At 48.9% G+C, this 20,282-nt stretch overlaps 1 protein-coding gene across 4 annotated transcripts in view; it reads right to left on the bottom strand.

Moving 5' to 3' along the window:
• Positions 1–20,075, bottom strand: part of Asap1 (ArfGAP with SH3 domain, ankyrin repeat and PH domain 1) — a 291,999-nt gene extending 271,924 nt beyond the window's left edge. For all 4 annotated transcript variants that reach the window (XM_029469556.2, XM_029469561.2, XM_021182730.3 and 1 more), the window contains exon 1: positions 19,824–20,075. The gene's annotated coding sequence lies outside the window, so the exon portion shown is untranslated. The remainder of the gene's footprint in view (positions 1–19,823) is intronic.
• Positions 20,076–20,282: the final 207 nt, after the last annotated feature.

The raw sequence follows: 20,282 nt of genomic DNA, 5'->3' as shown, positions 1-20,282 counted from the left end.
GGTTTTCTGGAAAACTTGCTTCAAGTGGGTTACTGGCCTGTGGGTGATATCCAAATACAGCATGATAACTTCAAGGAGAATAGGCCTCTCATCAGATCTAGTAAAGGCTGGTATCTGACTATACATCCAGTCTGAAACCTTCTCTGCAGCCCAGCTGTAGTAATGAGTTATCTATTCCATGTGTGCCCAGACAGAGTTTGGTACAGGCTTAGAGAGGGAATGAAAACTTACCCAAAAGAAAGGAGGGGAGAGGAGGGAGGAGAGGGTATGAGGAAGAGAATCCTTTCTCAGTAGTATTTGTTGTAGAAAAGATGCTCACTGTGTGTCTCTGGTAGTAATGATAAAGGGGGGGTTATCCCACAGGACTATAGCCAATCTCACAAGCAACTTCATCAAGAGGCCAACACTCAACACTCAAGGACCAGCTATTAGCCAACCTCATAACTTATAGAGCAGCTCCCTACTCTCTGGTCACATTCGAACAAGGAGTCCCCCTAGTAGATGGGAGGAAGAGGGGAGGCTGAAGATCATCTTCCAAGCTCAGCCCAAGTCTCAGCTCTGCCCAGAATCTCTCCGGGAAGCCCACACCTTTTCTGAGACTCTGCCAGCCACTCACTCTTTGCCCCTCAAAACCACATATCCATAGGAACCCCTAGGCTGCTGTTCTAGAGGTTGCACTACCCCATACCTGGCCACACCTTCCTAAAGCTCCTTGACCTGGCCAGCAAGCACGGAAGAAGCAGCTAAAGGCATGAGTCATTATGGACCTGCAAGTAAAACCACCATGACACACCACTTCACATTCATTAGTTCGGCCACAGACAAGAAAATGGCCCAACATCAAGTCTTGGCAAAGGTCTGCTGGCTGGTGGGAATGTTAAAAAAAAATAATAAAAAATCACTCAACCACTTTGTAAAGGTCTGACAGCTCCTCAAAAAAGTTAAAAATAGTTACCTGATGACTGAGCGATTCCACCCCAGGCATATGCCCCAAGGAATTGAAGACATGAACTCATATAAACACTTGTAAATGAATGTTCATAGCAGCACTTGCCATGACAGCCAAAAAGTAGCAACAGCTTAGATGTCCATCAGCTAGTAAATGAATAAACATTGCAGCCTACCCACACAATGGAATTACTGAACTATAAAAAGGAATGAAGGGACAAGATGGTTCAAGGCAGCCAAGGTTACCTAGCAGGAACGTGTCTCAAAGAAACAAACCCCAAACAAGCAAACAGCCAGACAAAAGGAACCCTGGCACTATACCACAACCTGAGTAGATCTTTACAACATTAATTCTAAAACATGCTGAATGAAAGCCAGACATGAAATCTTACACGGACAATTCCATACACGCGAAGCATCCAGCAGAGGTGCATACGTAGAGAAGAAATGACTGGTGGTTGCCAGGGGCTGGGAGGGGGAGGGGGGAACCAGGAGGCATTGTGGCTTCCTTTGTGGGTGATGAAAACATCTTGAAACTACGTAGAAATGATAGTCACACATTATGAATGGGTAAGATTTATGGTTAGTTTCACGTTAATTCTACATCCAGTGTGTGTGTGTGTGTGTGTGTGTGTATGCATGTGAGCCAACCCTTTATGAAATTATCATAATTCAAGGGAGCTGTGTGTCCCGTACTATAATGAAACAGCCTACTGCCTAGCCTATGGTCCAGTCCAGTTCCCTCATGCCTCCTTTAAGCCAGTTGTGTTCCTTGCAGCCAAAAGCATAGAATCACTTCCCTGCTGTGTGACCTCAGAGAAATATCTCACTTCTCTGAGTCTTCACTTCATCACTCCATAAAACAAGGCTGAATCATAATACCAGTGTCACTAGGTTACGTTCAGACTTTTTATGATGGCTCCTATGAGATTGTTAGGTGGAGACCCAAGGGTGACTTCATTCACTGCTTGTAACACAAATTATGACAATCTATCTCAGTGGCAGTATTATCCATCTGGTAGAACAGGGTAGGCTCACATCAGGAATGGCAGCTGTGTCACCAACTTGCTGGAACCCAAGCTTGGCTTCGGTCACTCAACTGTGACCTTGGGAAAATTGCTGCTCTGAGATTTGGTTCACTCACTTGTGACACAGGAATAGTTAAGGGGATGGAACGTATCAGTATCTGGAACATGTAAGCTGCCATTGTCATTGTCAAAGAACAGACCCTAGTCATTTGCATAGCAGAGTTTAGTTTTCTATGTCCATGGCCTCCCTCCTCCCACAACAGTAACTGCTTACAGAGTGTGCCCTTATTACTGAATAGCATCAAAATGATTTGGATCAGGTAGGACTTTAGCCCCCTCAGACCAGGAGTTGAACATCTATGGTCACAAGCATCACTTTCAAAGAGCTCTGTCTGTTTCTTCACACCTAACACTGTAGCCAACTCTCACCAAGTTTTCTGGGCACACCACCAGACTACATTTCCCAGACTCCTTTGAAACTGAGGGTGATTATGTGTCAGGGTCCTAGCCAGGGAAGGTGGAAATGGGGTAAGCCATTAACAGGCTTTTAAGAAATGGGTGTGTCTTCCCCACTTCCTCCTCAGCCAAGGAATACACAGTGTGAGAAGCTGTAGGACCACAGAAGCAGAAGAGGCCTATGTTTGAGTATGACTACTAAAGGAATCAAAGATAGCCATCTTAAAGAAGAAAAACCCCATTTAAAAAAAAAACACTGAAGGGACTGTTGGTTGTTGCAGATACTGTTGCTTTATTAACTAATAAAGCAGTTCAGTTGCTAGTCACCTGCACTGAATTATGCAAGGTTTCATGGCTAGCCCCCCCAAATACTATATCTGATGCCTATTTATATCAGAACCTGTAGATGCAAACACAACTGTAGTAGGCTTTGTTCTAACAAGGCGCAGGATACTAAGGGAGACAGATAATGAAACCGTCCTGAAGGAAAAGCTGGGCCAAGGAAAATAAATTGAGGAGCAGATAGGATGAGGTTCACTCTACTGAAAGTAGCCTGGTCAGCTCCCATAATGTGGGTATCCCAGCTCAGGACAAGGGACATCCTTCCCTGCATCCCAAGTAGACCAATGTAAAAGGCAATCTGAGACCAGAGATGGAGGTATGATGGGCAAGAACATGAAGGGATGGTGCACCTGCTGCAAGGTGGAGAAAGGAAAAGGCAAAGCAGGAGAGGAGGACAATGACTTTCAGGAGGATGGTGGGGCAGAGTCATTAACAGGCACCTGTGGCAGTTTGGGGACATTTGACTGTGTCATAGAGAAAAGCTGAATGGCTTGAGCCTGCCCATTCCAAGGAAGGCCTGTCTGAGGAGTCCACTTGTCAGCCTTTCCAGGCTGTTGCTCTCTGACCTGTGTGATTCCCATGGGGTGTTTTCCTGGCCCCTCCCTGATCTGAGCTCCTCTGCTGCTCCTCTCAGACTCACTCCACAGTCCTTCGAAGCGCTTAGAACTCCTTAGTCATACCCCTAAGCCGCTCCCTTCCTCATTCTCTATGTCCTCAAAGCTCTCTTCCATGAGTCAGCTTCCTAGGGAGGGCCTACCTACACTACTTTCTTCAGAAGCCATGGTAACTGGCTGTCATGATGTCAAGTCACACAAAGGTGCGTAGAGCCAGGGACAGAATGAGAGCTGGAGGCAAGTGTTCTGGATTTGAATAAAAGCCATTACCTTTGATTTGCGGACTCTGAATATGTAATAACAAGGTTCAAGCCTAGTTTCTCCAGAATGGCTTCTTTCTACTGTTCTTAATAAAATAATTGTGGTGGTGGTGGTGACTGGTGATGCTGCTGCTGCTGCTGCTGGTAGTAGTGGTGATGGTGATGGTGCTGCTGTTGGTAGTGGTGGTGGTAGTGATGTTGATGGTGATGATGCTGGTGGTGGTGGTGGTAGTGATGTTGATGGTGATGCTGCTGCTGCTGCTGGTAGTGGTGGTGAATGGAACCTCTAGTTCCCTACAACCACTTTCTAAAGGATACTGAGGGCCTCAGAGGTTGAACAAGCAGCGTGCACTCACAGCTGACAGCAAAGTCAGGTCTAGAAACCACATCTATCTAAACTACAGAAGCAGGAAGAACTAAACTACTCCAACTGGCTTGGGTCCGTTTGCCAGCATGATTGAAGTACATACATACACACGCATGTACATATGCACCTACACACACACACACACACACACACACACACACACACACCTATGACTTCCTCGTAAATTATGTATTAAATTTCAAAATGCAAATAAAACATTATCCTTGGCTGATCATCTATATGCAGAGATGTGTAACTGATCATGAGACAGTCAGCTTCCCTGAACGGCAAATTAGAAGACTGAATTAAGCAAGAAAATGTGCCTCCTCTTTGACCCATCAACTCCATGTCAGACGGAAGCATTTGGATAAGAATGCAAGTGGAAAAAGCAAATAACCTGTACATCCATCATAAAGAGTATTCAATGATGATGGCCCCATGCCTGTAATCTCAGCTCTGGGGAAGAGTTGGGAGACCATCCTGTGACACAGAAGACCCTGCTCCAAACAATAAATGATGGTAACTGTAAGCAGGACCAGAGGTATAGGTGAAGGGTTGTACATTGTCTGCCATCACTATGGCGGGCCATGCATCCTGTAATCTATAGAGAACCCAACCGAGCAATGTCTACAGCCACCATCTGGATCTCCAGCTCAGGAAACCTAATGTCTCCTTTTGCAGCCTGCCAGTCAAGTGTCCCCTCTGTCAGCCACATACATGCCTCTCTCTGCCACACCAACAAGCCCTGGAGAGCACTCCACGCTCTAAGAGTCCTTCAACACGCCTGACTCAGACCACACGCGTCTCTGTATTTGCTCTTCCTTCCTAAGGGCCCACCTTGGAGCTAGAGATTTTAACAATCTAATCTTCCCAGGGACTTGCTGGGAGCAGCGCCCCAGGAGCGATGCCATGTGCATCAAAAGGAACAAGGTGGATTCACTCAGACACTTCCTAAGGACCTAGCAGGTGATGGGCATTGATATTTTACCACACTTAGGAGTGGATCAAAGAGTGTCAACCTCATAGAGACCACAGCCCAGCAGTGGGGAGAGACAGTGACCTGTCAGTGTCGCATGCATTTTGATAAGGGATCCGCAAATGGCAGCCTAATCAGCCACGTAATAAACAGTAAGAAAGCTGTCACCAATGCCTGGCACTAAGCCAGGCCTAAGGACATGTAAGACAAGGAGTGGCTGGACACAGAATAGCAGAGGGGCAGGGAAAGGGATATTTCAGCTGGCCGGTCAAGGGGAAACCTCTTTACTGCTCTGCCTAAGAGCCATTTTTAAGCCATCCAGATCATAGGCGCCCTTCTCTTCTCCCTTGTACCAGCCTCTCTATGATGACCTCAGAAACTAGAGAACAATGAGAACTTGAGAGTTTTCCTCCAATAAGAGCCATCCAGGCCTTCTAGAAGCTTCTTCCAGGTACCCAAACTCTTTCTTGTGCTAAGGCCAGATGCACAGTCGTCATGGTCATTTTCAGCATCACCACTGCCATGGCTGTTCTCATCACCACCATCACTATCATCCATGTTTGTTATCATCACTGTTATAGCTGTCCTTGGCACCTACATCAGCAGTACCATTACTACCAGGGTCGTTGCTATCATCACCACCACCATCACCACCATCACCATCATCACCACCACCACCACCATCACCACCACCACCACCACCACCACCATCACCACCACCATCACCACCATCACCATCACCACCACCATCACCACCACCACCATCACCACCACCACCATCACCACCACCATCACCACCACCACCACCATCACCATCACCACCACCACCATCACCACCACCACCACCACCATCACCACCATCACCATCTCCACCACCACCACCACCACCACCATCACCACCACCATCACCACCACCACCACCATCACCATCACCACCACCACCATCACCACCACCACCACCACCATCACCACCATCACCATCTCCACCACCACCATCACCACCACCACCATCACCACCACCACCACCACCATCATCACCACCACCACCACCACCACCATCACCACCACCATCACCACCACCACCACCACCACCACCATCACCACCACCACCACCACCACCACCACCACCACCATCACCACCACCACCACCACCATCATCACCACCACCATCACCACCACCATCACCACCATCATCACCACCACCACCACCATCATCACCACCACCACCATCATCACCATCACCATTGCCACCATCACCATCAAATCATCATAACTCCCATCACCATACTAGTTTTCTAGGTATGCCATAACAAATGACCAAAACTGGTTCTTTAAAAACAACAGAAATATATTCCTTCACAATTCTAGCATCCCCAAATCAAGATGAGCAGGGCCATCCATAGTCTCTTTGATGTCTTTAGCAGTGTCAATCTTCCCTTGTCTATTCCTAGTTTGTAACAGCTACCAGCAGTCCTAACTGAGATACACATCCCTCCATCTGCCGATGTCTGAGGATCCCTATTCTTCATTGTCTTCTTCCAACTCTTTCTTTCTCTTTCTCCTCTTCCCAATCATACTATCCTGCCAAAAATAATGTCAGGTAGCGTTCACATTGCTGCGATAAAACAACATGACCAAATGCAACTTGGAGAGGAAAGGGTTTATTTCATCGTATACTTCCAGGTAACAATCCATCACTGAGGGAAGTTGGGAAAGGACCCTGGAGGCAGGAAATGAAGCAGAAGCAGAAGCTATGGATGTTGCTGACTAGTTTGCCCTCCTGACTTGCTCAGTTTATGTCCATATACACCCAGGACCACATGCCCAGCAACACCTACAATGGACTGGGCCCTTCCACATCAATACTAATTAAGAATAGGCCCTGTAGTTTGATCTTATTGAGACAAATTCTCAATCATGGGTTCCCTCCTCTCCTATGTCTCTTGACGAGAGAAAAAAAAAAGAAAGAGAAAGAAAGAAAGAAAGAAAGAAAGAAAGAAAGAAAGAAAGAAAGAAAGAAAGAAAGAAAGAGGGGAGGGAGGGGAGGGGAGCGGAGGGAGGTGAGAGGGAGGAAGGGAGGGAGGGAGAGGGGAGGGAGAGGGGGAAGGGGGAAAGAAAGAAGCCAGCACACTCAATGAATTAATTTTAACTTGATTTCCATTGAAGAACTTATTTCTCAATAATTTACAATCTGAGATTCTAGGGATTAGGACTTTAAAAACACATTTTTGGAAGGGCATGACTTAACCTGCAACAATCAGCCCCACTCTCACGAAGGCAGCTTCCATTTCCTGTTCCCTAGTCCCCAGGTACCAGGCACGTGCTCTCCACATACCTCTTCAGAGACTTCTGGCCACAGCTCAGAGAGCAGAAATCTCCTTGTCTCCATTTGAAAGAAAACAAACCTGAAGCTCCGAGAGACCTCAAGAGTTTTTTCAGGTCATCAAATAAGCCAATAAAAGTCCAGGCTGGGGCTCACGTGAGCCCAGCCATCTACCACTCCAGAAGCTGGGTTTCTGCTGCTCACTCTGCAGACGTGGCTGCCATCTGTAAATGTTCCACGCGGTTCATCTCCTCACACTGCAAGTTTAAAATCTCCTCACTGAACTCAACTTACCCCAACCGACTCGAAACTCGTTCCAAGAGGAAGACATCCCACACATTCGTGTGTTGTCCATCCGGATGCTTTAGGAAGAAAAGAAGTTTTGAAAAGCAACACCTATTTTTTCACTGGCTAATTCAAACACCTCCACTGATCTGTTCTTACTTTCCCCTGTGACAGCTGCCTCTGGGGACTAGCCTACCTGCAGCATGACACACTAGGTCCCAGGAGCCAGGCGTTCTGCCCCTAAGAGGCAGCACATGAGTGTCCAGTTACACGGTGGCCATGGGAGGAGCACGGGGCACAGGTTTGCTCTCCTTTTCTACGTGAACACCGTTGAGCAGCAGGTTCAAGTCCTAGTCCTTGGCAACAACTCACAAGATTGTCAACTTCAGCCAAATACAGGTTGCCAAACTCTAAGCCAAAGAGGCACAGAGGAAGAAGTCATCACAGACTGACTAACCATCTGAGTTGCTACAGGGTGAGCACTTTATTGAGTGCATGTTAAGGCCCCTGGGTCTGATGGTGCAGAGATCTGACTGCTTCCTCTTTCCCTGGCCTTCCCTTCCCTAAGCAGAGGATGGACACCAATGCTTGATTGGCAGGAAGGTGGCCCTAGCTGAGGCGTGAACCTCCACTGGCAGTCAGTGGTTTGGACAAAGAGGCGAACACTGAGTTAGGAAGTGGCTAGACAGTTTGGGGGTACCACATTGTACACACACACACACACACACACACACACACACACACACACGGAGTGTAAAACATAATACCTAACAAGTCTTCCTTTGACCTTCCCTGCGAGGCACGGTCAGGTACCTTTTTACAAGCACACCATAGTACTGCATGTGCCTGCATGATCACACAAAGCACACTGGATTACTCTTGGTGCACACACGTCTCCATTGACACGGAAGGTCTCAGACAGGCAGAGATGGTGCTAGTGCATAACCCAATACCTGCACGAAGTAGGCACTTAATAAAGAAAGAGAGAGGGGGAAGAGGGAGAGGAAGTGTTAGCTGTTAAGGTACTCAGGAAGATGACTGCAGAGAAGGCCTCGCAGAGAAAATGCCTGGGAGCCATCCTTAAAGAGGCAGCAGCCTTTGGGGAAGCCAAAGGGAGGGAATGGAAAGCTCAAGTGAAGACAGCGAGACTGTGAAGACACAGATGTACACAGTGCAGGGGAGCCCTTCAGAGCGGCACTGAGAGTGTGTGTGTGCTAAGAGCAGGAGGAGACCAAATTTCACGTGAGATGGCTCACATCCCTTCGAGTTATTAGTTAAGTTGGGGCTTTTGTTTTTCTAGGTGTTGGTTTTGAGACAGCATCTCACGATATACCTCTGCTTTTCGGATGCAGGGAATAAAGACATGCACTAGTGTGCCTAGTGGGTTAAGGAAAAACAATGTGGGTTGCATGGCTACTGAAGTAGGTTATTATATAATGAATAAAGAATCCAGTGTCTCGCTCCTCCCATCCTTCGGCTTTGACATCTTCAATATGTTCTTCCCAAGTTAGGAACCCATCTCATTGGCCCAACAGTAACATGAAATCTGTTGGTTTGTTTTGAGACTAGCCTTGAGATCACTGTGTAGATAAGGATGGTCTCAAACGCCTGATCCCCCAGCCTCCACTTCCCCGTGCTGAGATTGCAGGCATGCTCTTCCACACCAGGCTGGAGAATGACTACTGGGCTCCATGCATGCTAAGCAGCGCTCCACCAACCTTGTACCCTCAGTCCTAAATGTTCTAAGAACGAGACAAGATCTTTCCCCAGTTCCACACCTAATGCATTGGCCAGAATCATGTCATGAGTCCAGGCCTAAACCAGTCACTGCCAAGGGGACAAGACCATGGTGAGGATTTGCCCTTGGAGCTCCACCTCCCTCCTCAATAGTCCTGGAATAGAGACTTTCGATGGTCAGTGGTTTGTCAACAAAAAAGAAGGGAAAATTATATTGGGCATGCAGTGTCTGTTATAGATTCCCACCCACTCACCTACAAGACATCTCCATCCATATAGCGTGTCTTAAGAACTCTGGAATAGTTGATCCTGACTGTCAGTTCAACATGATCTATAATCTTCTAAGCATGTCACTGAGGGAGTTTTTATTTTAAGTTAATTTGGGCTAGAAAACACACTAAATTTGGACGGTACCATTCTATGGCTACAGTATTAGACTGAATAAAAAAGGAGAAAGTGAGCCGAGCACTGCTTTCATCTCTCTGTTTTGGGACTGTGGATGCAACAGGACCAGCTACCTCAGGCCTATGGAGGCAGCACCTTCCTTGATCTGGTGAACTGTCTCCTCAAAGTGTAGCTAAAATAAACCCTTCCCCTCTTAAATTACTTGGTACAGCAACAAGAAAAATTAATTAATAGAGGTTTCCTCACTACCACAGAATGCTTGACTCGGAAGCATTATGAAAGAAAGAGAGGTGGATAAAGGTCTGGAGTTTTGAGAAGTTCAAAACCATGGACACTTGGATCAGCACATTTCTGGTGAGGGTGTTGTGGCGGGTGGTATATGCTGGCTGGCAATGGTGGCAGCATGTGTCAGAGCAAGCAGTCTCATTTCTGAGCTAGGAGGCAGAGAGAATTGGGTGGAACCAGGCTGGCTCCCTTGGTAACAACCCTCTTGAGGCACCTTTCCAGGGTAAGTCCTGATCCCACCCCCTTACCTTTTCCCCACCCTACCCATTGCCCCCATGACCTCCCACTCCTAAGAAGTTCCATCATCTCTCACAAACACACCAAGAGGACCAAACCTCTGATGCACACAAATCCTGGGCCACACAATTAAGGCTCATCCAAGCCACAGCACACAGTGCAGTCTGCAGAGAGCCCATACCTCCACCCCGCTGCCAGTCTATTTTAGGCCTGAGGAAGTAACTGTCCTGTGAGAGGAAGCTTGCTAAAGGCTATTACAGGAAGGTCTATAAAGATGCTGCTGTTTGAGTTTCCACATGAAGGGTTCCGTGATGGGGGGGGGGGGGTGGCACAGACAGGAAACAGCGGGGACAACTGAATTCCAGAGGCAGCCCTGAATGCAGTGTTATTTCAGCTAAGAGCTTTACCTTTTTTCCTGGAGCGAATAATACAACACTTAGACCTTTCCCCAAATCACCAGCACATGCCGACCACGGGATTTGGTCCAGCTTTTCTCAGGCTGGACTCCCCTTCCTCAGTAGCCACTTACGGAAATGTTCCCGAGCTCAGATGGCACCCGTCCGTTACCAAAGCTCTCTCTGATCATGTCCCTGGAATGACATCGTTGGCCCTCCAAGCTCAGGGCTGATATCTGCCAGCTCTCCTATGGGGGTCCTGGGGGTGGACATGGGTTTAACATTACATAATTACACCTCTCTCTTCTGTCCACCTGCCGAGTACTTGGGTACACATAACTTCTGGTTCTCCGTTATCCACCCTAAGAGCTGGCACACAGCAAACGAGGTACGGAAACTCTTCCAACTGATGAAGCCTTTCCTTTCCCTAACTCATCAAGCAAAAGGAAACTCTTGTCTCACTTTTGTCTTGCACCGATCATGTGCCAGGAGCTTAGGCACTTTCTTTATATGTTTTGTTTGACACCCCTCACCTCCCCAAAAGAAGAACTGTGAGATTTTTCACTGTTTACATAAAAGGAAATGAACATTTAGGGAGGTTAAGAGAAAGGCTAAGGATAGACCCTGGAGGGCCATATAAAGAATCGGGACGGACTCACATCTTCACACACATATAGAGTGGGTAAGGAGCTCAGTGACCTTGTTTGAAGTCTTGCCACTTACAAGCCAAGGGACCTTGAGGGAGCTAGTGTATCTCAGTTACCCTTGTGGTTAGAACACTTTCTCTCCCACAGGCTTATGATGGAGAGTGAATGACTTAGAGAGAAAACGCCTCAGGACACCGCTAGACAAACACCCACCCGAAAGGAACATCATCCATTATCGCTGCCCCCACGTGCAGGGGCTTCCCATGCCAGCATGCAGTATGTGTTCCATTGCCCAATCACCTTAGGCAGGAAGATGGACCTGCACAGAGGACAGGCCACCAGAGTACATGAGCACCGCCCCTCAGACGAGCAGACCAAGAGACCAGTGGGTTAAAGCCACAAAAACACATAGATCCTATCCCATAATGACTTTAAGTGGCAGTCTGGCACTCAGTTGTGGAACCCCAGTGGAAGTCACAAGAGCCAGCTCAGCTCCCCAAAGCCCAGCTGCTGGCAGTACACCAGCGCACTGAAAAAGCTCCCAGACTAACCAGCACACTTCCACTCTCCCCATGTCCACTGCGCAATCTTGTCCTTAGTCAGTATCAGGCCCACGACTAGAACTCAGAATCCCCAATCTTAAGTTCATATTTTTTTAAATTATCTCCTATCCTAGCTGTCTTCTGTCTCCCTGCTCCCTCCCTCCTTCCTTAGGAAATAGTTTTTCCTCACCACTATTCAAGGTTAGACACTGAAGCTTGCAGGGTCCCTGAACCAGGCCTCCTCCTTTTCCAGCAGTAAGTACCTACAGCAAGCAGATGAAGACAGGAGGAGCAAACTCAGGAAATACTTGCTCTCTGAATTCACCCTTTAAAACAACAACAACAAACAAACAAACAAACAAAAACCCCAGGTTTGCCTGTAGCCCAGGCTATCTTCAAACTTGATAAGTGGCTAAGGTTGACCTTGAACTTTCCCTGCTTCCACCCAATGAGATTACGCGTTTGCACCGCCATGCCAAGCTTTGAGGGTACCACAGATTTTACCCAGGGCTTTATTTATGCTACACAAACACCCCACCAACTTCATCCCCATCCCTGACGCCAACCTTTTATTGCTAATGTGTTAATAGAGAATTTTTTTTATACATTTTCATGAATGTTCTTTCTTCTCCAGCCTTCTGAAGAAGCCAGACTGAATTAAGCAATCTGGTACCTACCAGAAACAAAGAAAAGCCAAAGCCTCTTCACAGAGCCGAGGCCCTGAAAAGATCAAAGTCTTCTCTGAAAAGATAGCCTGAATGTTTCTTTCCAACTGTCCAGAGAAGTGTCAAGAAAGCCTTAGGACAGCAGTTCTCAACCTTCCTAATGCTGGAACCCTTTAAGACAGTTCCCCATGTTGAGGTGGGCCAAACCATAAAAATTGTTTTCGTTGCTACTTCAGACCTGTAATTTTGCTACAGTTATGAATCATTATGCCAATATCTGCTATGCGACCCTTGTGAAAGGGTCGTTCGACCCACAAAAGGATCTTGACCTATAGGCTGAGAACCGCTGCGTTAGGGTCTGGGGCAGGGTAAGCATCGTTCCCTGAATGCTCTGGGTAGGCAAACTCTCTTCTACCAGGAGCCTACTGACCGAATCTTCAGTCCAGACTCTCTGGCAGAAAGTCAGGGGCCCAGGAAACACCCAGGGCTGCTACAGAAGAGACAGACCCCTCTGGAACACAGGATACCTGAGGGCCCCCCAGAGCCCAAACCACTGTGTTCCCCCAAACAGAACACACCACAAACAAAAGAAGTAACTCATTCAGAACAAGCATCGTGGGTCAGTCTGAACGAGAACATCAGCGTGTTTGAAATGATGTAAAACAGAGAGGGGAAGCCCAAAGGAAAGAGTACAATCCGGGGATAAGTGGCCAGGATAAGAAGTTGAACAGGAAGCCCTTTTCAGCCTACGCCATCTCCCTAGCCCTTCAAGCACCATCTGACAAAGAACCAACAGTAATTCCTACGAATGACAGGAACAGTCATTACCACTGAAAACTTAAGGATGGAAAATTCTAGAAGCAGGACAACATGGCTGAACGACGTGAGCAACGTGTAACCCTTCCTCCTCTCTGCTCAGCACTGCACAGAATAACGGGGTCCCGCTCCTTCCACCAATCCCCTTCAAAGTGGCCCATGTTACAGGAAAGACGACAAAATGAACAGCTTCTCGCAGGATGGCTGCAACAAAGCCACAGTAAGGGTACCCCTCATGTTCTTCCCACATTGTCCAAGTCAACTATGTGCAGTTAGAGGGGGCGGCTGGGTCACGAGCAGACAGCCCTGAGTCTACCACGGCTCCCCTCAGGGAACTATTCCCTCTGGCCATCCTGCTTTAATGGTGTCACAGACGTCAGGGGACAACTACTACACAGCCTGGCTAAGCATCCCTCTCTATTTTACTCCAAAATAGAAACTGCTTTGGTAAAACATGCACACAGGATATTACACACACACACACACACACACACACACACACACACACACACACACACACACACACAGGCACGCACGCACGTGCACAGGATTTAGTGCACACAGAGATCTCTGACCAAAAAACGTCATGCTCAGGTTTGAACAGGGAAGTGCAGGCAATCCCGGAACGGGTACAGTTGCCATCTTGCCGTCCCTCTTCCTGTCCTGCCTACAGAGATCCAGAAGAGCCTGCTACTGCAGAATGTGTGTCACATCTGGAGGAAGTACCATTGGGTGTGCTCTCCTTCGTCCCAAACGAGACTCCAACTGGGCCCCAGGCAAGGGTGAACCTGCTTACTCCTAGTTTTCCAAGTCTGTGTGCACCTTCACACTTCCTGGCTGCAGGCAAAAGAAGAAGAGGAAACACCAGAAATATCACAAGACTGGCGGTGTTTCCAGGGGGATGACGGAGAACTTCAGGTAGCCAACGCCCTCGGCTCTGCAGCCCAGTGTGCTGGTGGCCAGCAGAGCTAATGTGGATCTCCAAAGTGCTTATGCCTCAGGAAAGCATCTGGCTTCCAGGAGTATCTGGGACAGCAGCCCATTTTCTCTAACTGAAAGCCTGCTGAAATCTGGTCTTAATTACCCCCTAACAGCGACGTGGCTGCATGACACATCATGGCCGAGGCCCTTGCTCTCAGACAATGAGGCCACCTACCCATGCACCACTAGCAAGCTGGGTCTCCACTGTTAGTGTTTCCCCCAAGGTGCAAACGGATTTGTCATGGGCCAACACAGGACCTCTTCTGACCTCTCTTGTGCCTTTGAGGACAAGGCTGGCTCATATTGGGAACGCTAGCTCTGACTTTGGAACCAAGATTTTAGCTGAACAAAAGGGGCTTCGTGAAGTGCTGAGAAATGAAGTCTAAGCCAAGTTTCAATAAGAGGAACAGTGCCCTAACCCCTGACTCCCATTTTAGAGAGGATGTGATGACAGGTGAGCTGGGAGGACTTTTATAACTGATGAACTCATTCACTGCTGAGGAAGGATAAGAAGGGTTGGCATCCCTGGGCTGAGAGGAAACCATCAGGCCTAACTCCCCACAGCAGAGAGCAAAGGAAGGGCTAAACACTCATCACTAGTGTCACAGGAAATGTCCCTGACCTGTCTTCCTTGCTTGGTTAGCAGTCTCTCCCCTGACTACCCACAGCACCACCACCGCCCTACCAACACACCCCAAAGGCATCCTGAGGACAAGTTTAGTTATGTGGGAAAAGGAACTGAAGGCTGCAGACAGAAACAATGATACCAGGCAGCCCTTCTTCAAATAAGGACAGTGGGGATGTTGGTGCTTGTCTATCAGACATGAAGTCTTGGGTTCTATCCACAGCACTCCATAAACCAGATGTGGGGACGTCCACCAATGATCCCAATTGTAATCCTCAAACTTAGAAGACAGGAGCAGAAACATCAGAAGCCCAAGGTCAGCCTTCAGCCTTGGCTAGGGGGAAAACAAACCAACCTAGAGAGAGTGGCTGAGATTACACAGCAGCCCAAAGCAAACGCCTAATGAGTTTATGTAGGAGAGAGATTCCAAAGGTAGAATCAAAACGGCCGTAGGAGACCACTGATGACTTGGGAGACACGAGCCAAGTACACAGCTGGTTCCAAAGCTGGGGAGAAAGCCCAGCCCTCTTTAGAGCACAGAAGGACACCTTGACTTTAGAATGCTGAGGCCTATTCAGACTCTGGAGCTGTAAGATGATAACTTCTATTGGCTAAATCACGTTTCTTTTATTACTACAGCAACAGATAAACTAATATACTATCATTACACTCACCTTTAAAAAAGACCACTTTTATCCACATGCCTGCTGCCCAACTCAGTAAGAACAGCTCACACTTCTTGAGCCTACATGCATTTGCCTTCAGCATTTACCATTCTGTATTTAGGGCCAGTCTGAATGTTTCACGGGCATAAGAGATGAAGAAAACGTAACTTCAGTGCAACAGGATAAGAAGGAACCAAGGAACCAAGAGTGGGCCAGGAAGGCGAAAGCATCTTCCTGGAGATAAAGACATGGATGCATTGAAGAAGATAAGTGGGAGTCAGCCAATGAAAGAGGAAGAGCACGCCAGGCAGGGATAAGGGAACAGATGCTCAGGGGAAATGACACAGCAGGTGCATGGTAAGGAAGCGCTTCAGTGGCTCAGCTTCAGGCCGGGAACCATGTCTCCAGCCTCGGCATCTCGTCTTCTCTTAGTTTAAGGACCTCTGTCTTCCTCTCTGTCTGAGACCTTCCTATGGATCCCAGCCTTAGCGCAGTCAGTACCAAGCTTTTTCCCTACAAACCTTAACTCCTTCCACATTTTTCCTGTCCCCAATATGAGGCCACCGTGCCCCAAGCTGCTTGAGATATTGTCAGAGGACCCATATTTGAGTCCCCCCCCCATCTCCAACCATGTCCCATCATCTCTATAGAATCCATCGCATGTATCAGTTCTCTCTCCATGTCCTAACTGCTACTCACTAGCTCCTTCCCGCCTCCACTGCAACCACTCCAGTCTGCTCGCCCTTTTTCTGGAATAGCAAAAACGGCAGCTTAATGCAGCCTTGCTGCACCTACTCTTTGTTTCTATGACCCACTCTTCATGAAGCAGGCTCTTCGACATGTCCAGGGTATACTCCTGAGCCTAAACTCAGTAACGCGGCCTTTGGTGGGAGGATCCAAGCTGTGTGAACGGGGCTCTAAAACACATATCAACCTCACGTGAGCTCCTGACTCGGCTCACTCCCTGCAATACTTGGAGCCCTCCTGTGCACAGAAGACTTTGTATATTCCTACCCATCGCCTCGGAATGTCCTTTCCCTACATCTCAGCCTAGCTACTCCTCTATCTTCCAGTCTCAGACCTGGCTTTCTCTGGTAAACCAAGAGCCAACTCTACTCACACCCTCCTCTTCGTTCGCCGATTTCCTGGGTAACTTACATCCCACAAGTTTTCGTTCTTTACAAGTCACCAGCTTCTTCCCAGATGCCCAGGTCCTCTAGTGGAATACAAGCCCCAGGAGGGTGAGGCCTCATTGATCCTGGTCCTCACTGTCTCACGGGGACTCCGTGCACGGCTTAGCATAGAACAGGTACTCAGTGGATGTTTGGGGAATTGATTAATTAAATGAAAGAGTATAATCCTGACAATGAAAGATGGGGCAGAAAAGACGAGGCCTTGAGAACAGGGTGCTATTCATCTTTGCATGACTACCACCTCCCACAATAGAGCCACTTAGCAAATGTTTACTGCATACAAGAAAGAATGACTCCATCCAGATGAACTTGAGAAAGGCTGTCCTTTCTGGGAAAGACTCCCAAGGAGTCCCCTCTTTGGGGGGGGGGGCACTCGTGTGTGTGTGTGTGTGTGTGTGTGTGAGAGAGAGAGAGAGAGAGAGAGAGACAGACAGACAGACAGACAGACAGACATATATGCACATCTGCCTGAAAGCATATACCAATGACTAAACACAGGAGTCATATGGGGTCTCCACTGTACCCAAAGCCAGGCCAAGGCGTGCTAGCAAATTCAAGCAACCATGCTATCTTCACCCACTCACTCTGTGGGTGCTAGATTTACCAGGACATCTGGCTTTTTACATGCGTGCTAGGGATTTGAACTCAGGTCTTTACACTTGTACGGCAAACACTCTTTTCCATGGAGCCATATCCCCAACACTCTCTTAGTCCATCTTAGGAGGCAACAAGTCTAGAGCATAGAACAAGTGCTTAATAAGTGTGAGATGCCACTGTCAGCATTGCTCATGTAGGGATCATCTAGGCAGATTTCTAGAAAAGACCTTGGAGCCGACGTCAGATACCCCAGTGAGAGAAAAAGAAGATGGAAGGAGAAAATGTAAGGGGCCCAGGAAGATCCCATCTGACACAATGAGAACTTGGTTGGGAAAACCCACGAACAACACAGGTACAGGGGGGCTCTCGTGTCCCCCAGACCACAGCCACCTGGGTGCAACACGGAGCAGCCGGCTGGGAGGAGGGTCTGGACTAGGAGGGCTCAGCCTGAATGCACACATTCATCTCTGGGCCTGCAGGGCCTGCACTGGTTTTGAAAATCTAGCTGGCTGTGGTTGTGGAGGCCTGGAGAGGTGTAAGGAATTTCAATTTCCTTCACCAAATGGCAAGCTTGTGAAAAAGTCCTTTCTCTCTAACATTATCACATACTAAAGAGGAAAAGCCAACCACTCAGCTTTCAAGAAGAGGAAACTAGGTGGGCTGCCTAGCTCGCAGAGAGAGGAGGATTCAGAATTGAGACTTCTGAAAAAAATCTCACAGCACATTCTGTGTCAAGACAATGCTGGCTTGGAGTTCGTCTGTTTCAAACAAAATGAGAGAATAGAGAAAAGCACCCCCCACACCCATATAATAACTACAATTGTATGCTTCAAATCCACTTGAAAGCTGAATCCCAAATCCACTTGTGTCAGTGAACAGGAGAAGTTGGGCAATACTTTTTTCTTTTTCTTTCTTTCTTTCTTTCTTTCTTTCTTTCTTTCTTTCTCTCTTTCTTTCTTTTTTAGATTTTTTTTTAATTACCATACAAGTACTAAAAACCATTATGCATTTCTAAACAGGGTAATTTTAAAACCTCTTATCTCAAAATATGTTCTTTGAGATAACTGCATAGCTCAGAAACAACACCAATAACAGATAAGAGAACAGGAGAAGGTGCTAAAGTGGAGAGAGTTGAAAGACACAGTAACACTCCTGGTTTATGGCTGGCAGATCACAATCTGGCAAAAACAGGGTGGCCAGGCCAGGGAGTTTAGAGGCTTGGAAGTAAGCTATTCCTGGCCAGGCCACCAAGTAGTTGTGTCCATAGAATCTTTCTGAATCTCTTCCACATTAAAAGAGAAAACAGTTGTTTTCCGAGATTCTTTTCTTTTTGGCACCCCACCCCCCTCTCAAGCCCCTCTCCCAATGGCCACTACACAGGGGCCTTCCAGCGGCTCACAAGAAGACCTGGCCACTCGGGCTACAATAGACAAGAAACTGGCCTAAGAATTACATTCTGTTTTACAATCTGAAAACATTACTCAGCAATCCTGTACCACTGCTATCCCAGAAGCAATCCTGCTAACACAACCTGATGGAGTCGATGGAAGGGGGAAAATGGTCTTTTGCATCTGTACAGCTAAGGCTAAGGTCAAGTTAACTTGGTCTAGACCTGGCTAAGCCTCTCCTTGATAAAAAGAACACGCCCTACGAGGGCGTGAGATGATGTCTCTGGATGAATTAAACAGCAGAAAACCAGATACCAGCGAGTTTCTTTCTTTCTATTTTTTTTCTCGCTCTTAAACTTACTGTTGCTCTCATAAAAAGCATCAGGTTCCAAAATGGTACAAGCGGAAGAAGACATAGGCACTTCTCAGCTCCCAAGGGGGATTACCACCCCCCATTCCCGGTTTCTTTTCCTTTTAAGTGGTCTGGGGCCTGCCTGGCAGCGCCATGTCCAGGCCGGGACCCGCGCCGAGGGGAACTTTCCTCTGCTGCGCCCGAGACAATGCGGCGGCCAATGCCCGCGCCTCCCCGCCGCGCGGGGAGAGAGCGCCCCTGGAGAACCGGGAAAAGTGCCGGGGAGGAGAAGGAAAGCGCCTCCGAGGGCCGGGAGAGCGCCCCAGAGGAGAAGGAGAGAGCCCCGATGGGAGGGGAGAGTGCCCGGGAGGACAGAGAAAGCGCCCCCATCGGACTCGGGAAGCGCCCCGGCGTCTGCCCTGGCCTTCTCCTGGAGCCGGGACCCTTGCGCCCCTGGCGCACGCCCCCAACCCGGGTCTCCTCCGCGGAGCAGGGGAACGCGCGCTCCGGCGCTGCGGCTGCGGAGTCCCCGGGCCGCCCGGCCAACCCCTGCAGAGCCGGCCGCGCGCCCCGCACGCCCCCGGCTGGTGCTCTGCGGGCGGACGGGGACACCCGGAGCCCACAGGGGGTGTGCGGGTGGCCGTACAGCGCCCCACCGCGCCTGTTCCCGCCGCCCCGCCGCCTCGCCACTCACCGGGACCGGGCGGGCCGCTGGGCATTATTCCATCGCGGGCGCGGCGAGGCCGGGCGAGGCGCGGGAGCCGAGCGCGGCGCAGGAAGGGGCGGGCGACCATGTGCCGAGGAGGGGGGAGGAGGAGGCCGGCGACGCGGAGCCGCTCTCTCGAGCCCGCTCGGCGGCGGCGGCGGCGGCGGTGGCGGCGGCGGGAGCGGGCTGCAGGAAATCCAAACACTTCGGCAGGAAATCGGAATCCTGACTAAGCACTCCCGGCCCGCGGCTGCCCCGCGCCGGGGGCTCCCGCTGCGTTTAACCCTTGGCCCGCCGGGCACACTTCAGGGCACAGGAGTATAGGACAGTGTAGGAGATGCATGGGGTGGGCCTCCTTCTTGGCCACAGAAGGCAGAGGTGGGGCTTATCAGCAGAGAACCTTGGCCTTGAAGTGGAGCTTTGCTAAAGCTGGGACACCAAAAGACT

Source organism: Mus caroli, unplaced genomic scaffold, assembly GCF_978045245.1.
Source record: "Mus caroli unplaced genomic scaffold, Mus_caroli_1 scaffold_16, whole genome shotgun sequence".
Lineage (NCBI taxonomy): Eukaryota > Metazoa > Chordata > Mammalia > Rodentia > Muridae > Mus > Mus caroli.
Note: the sequence above shows the minus strand (reverse complement) of the source record. Positions and strands in the feature narration are given on the sequence as shown.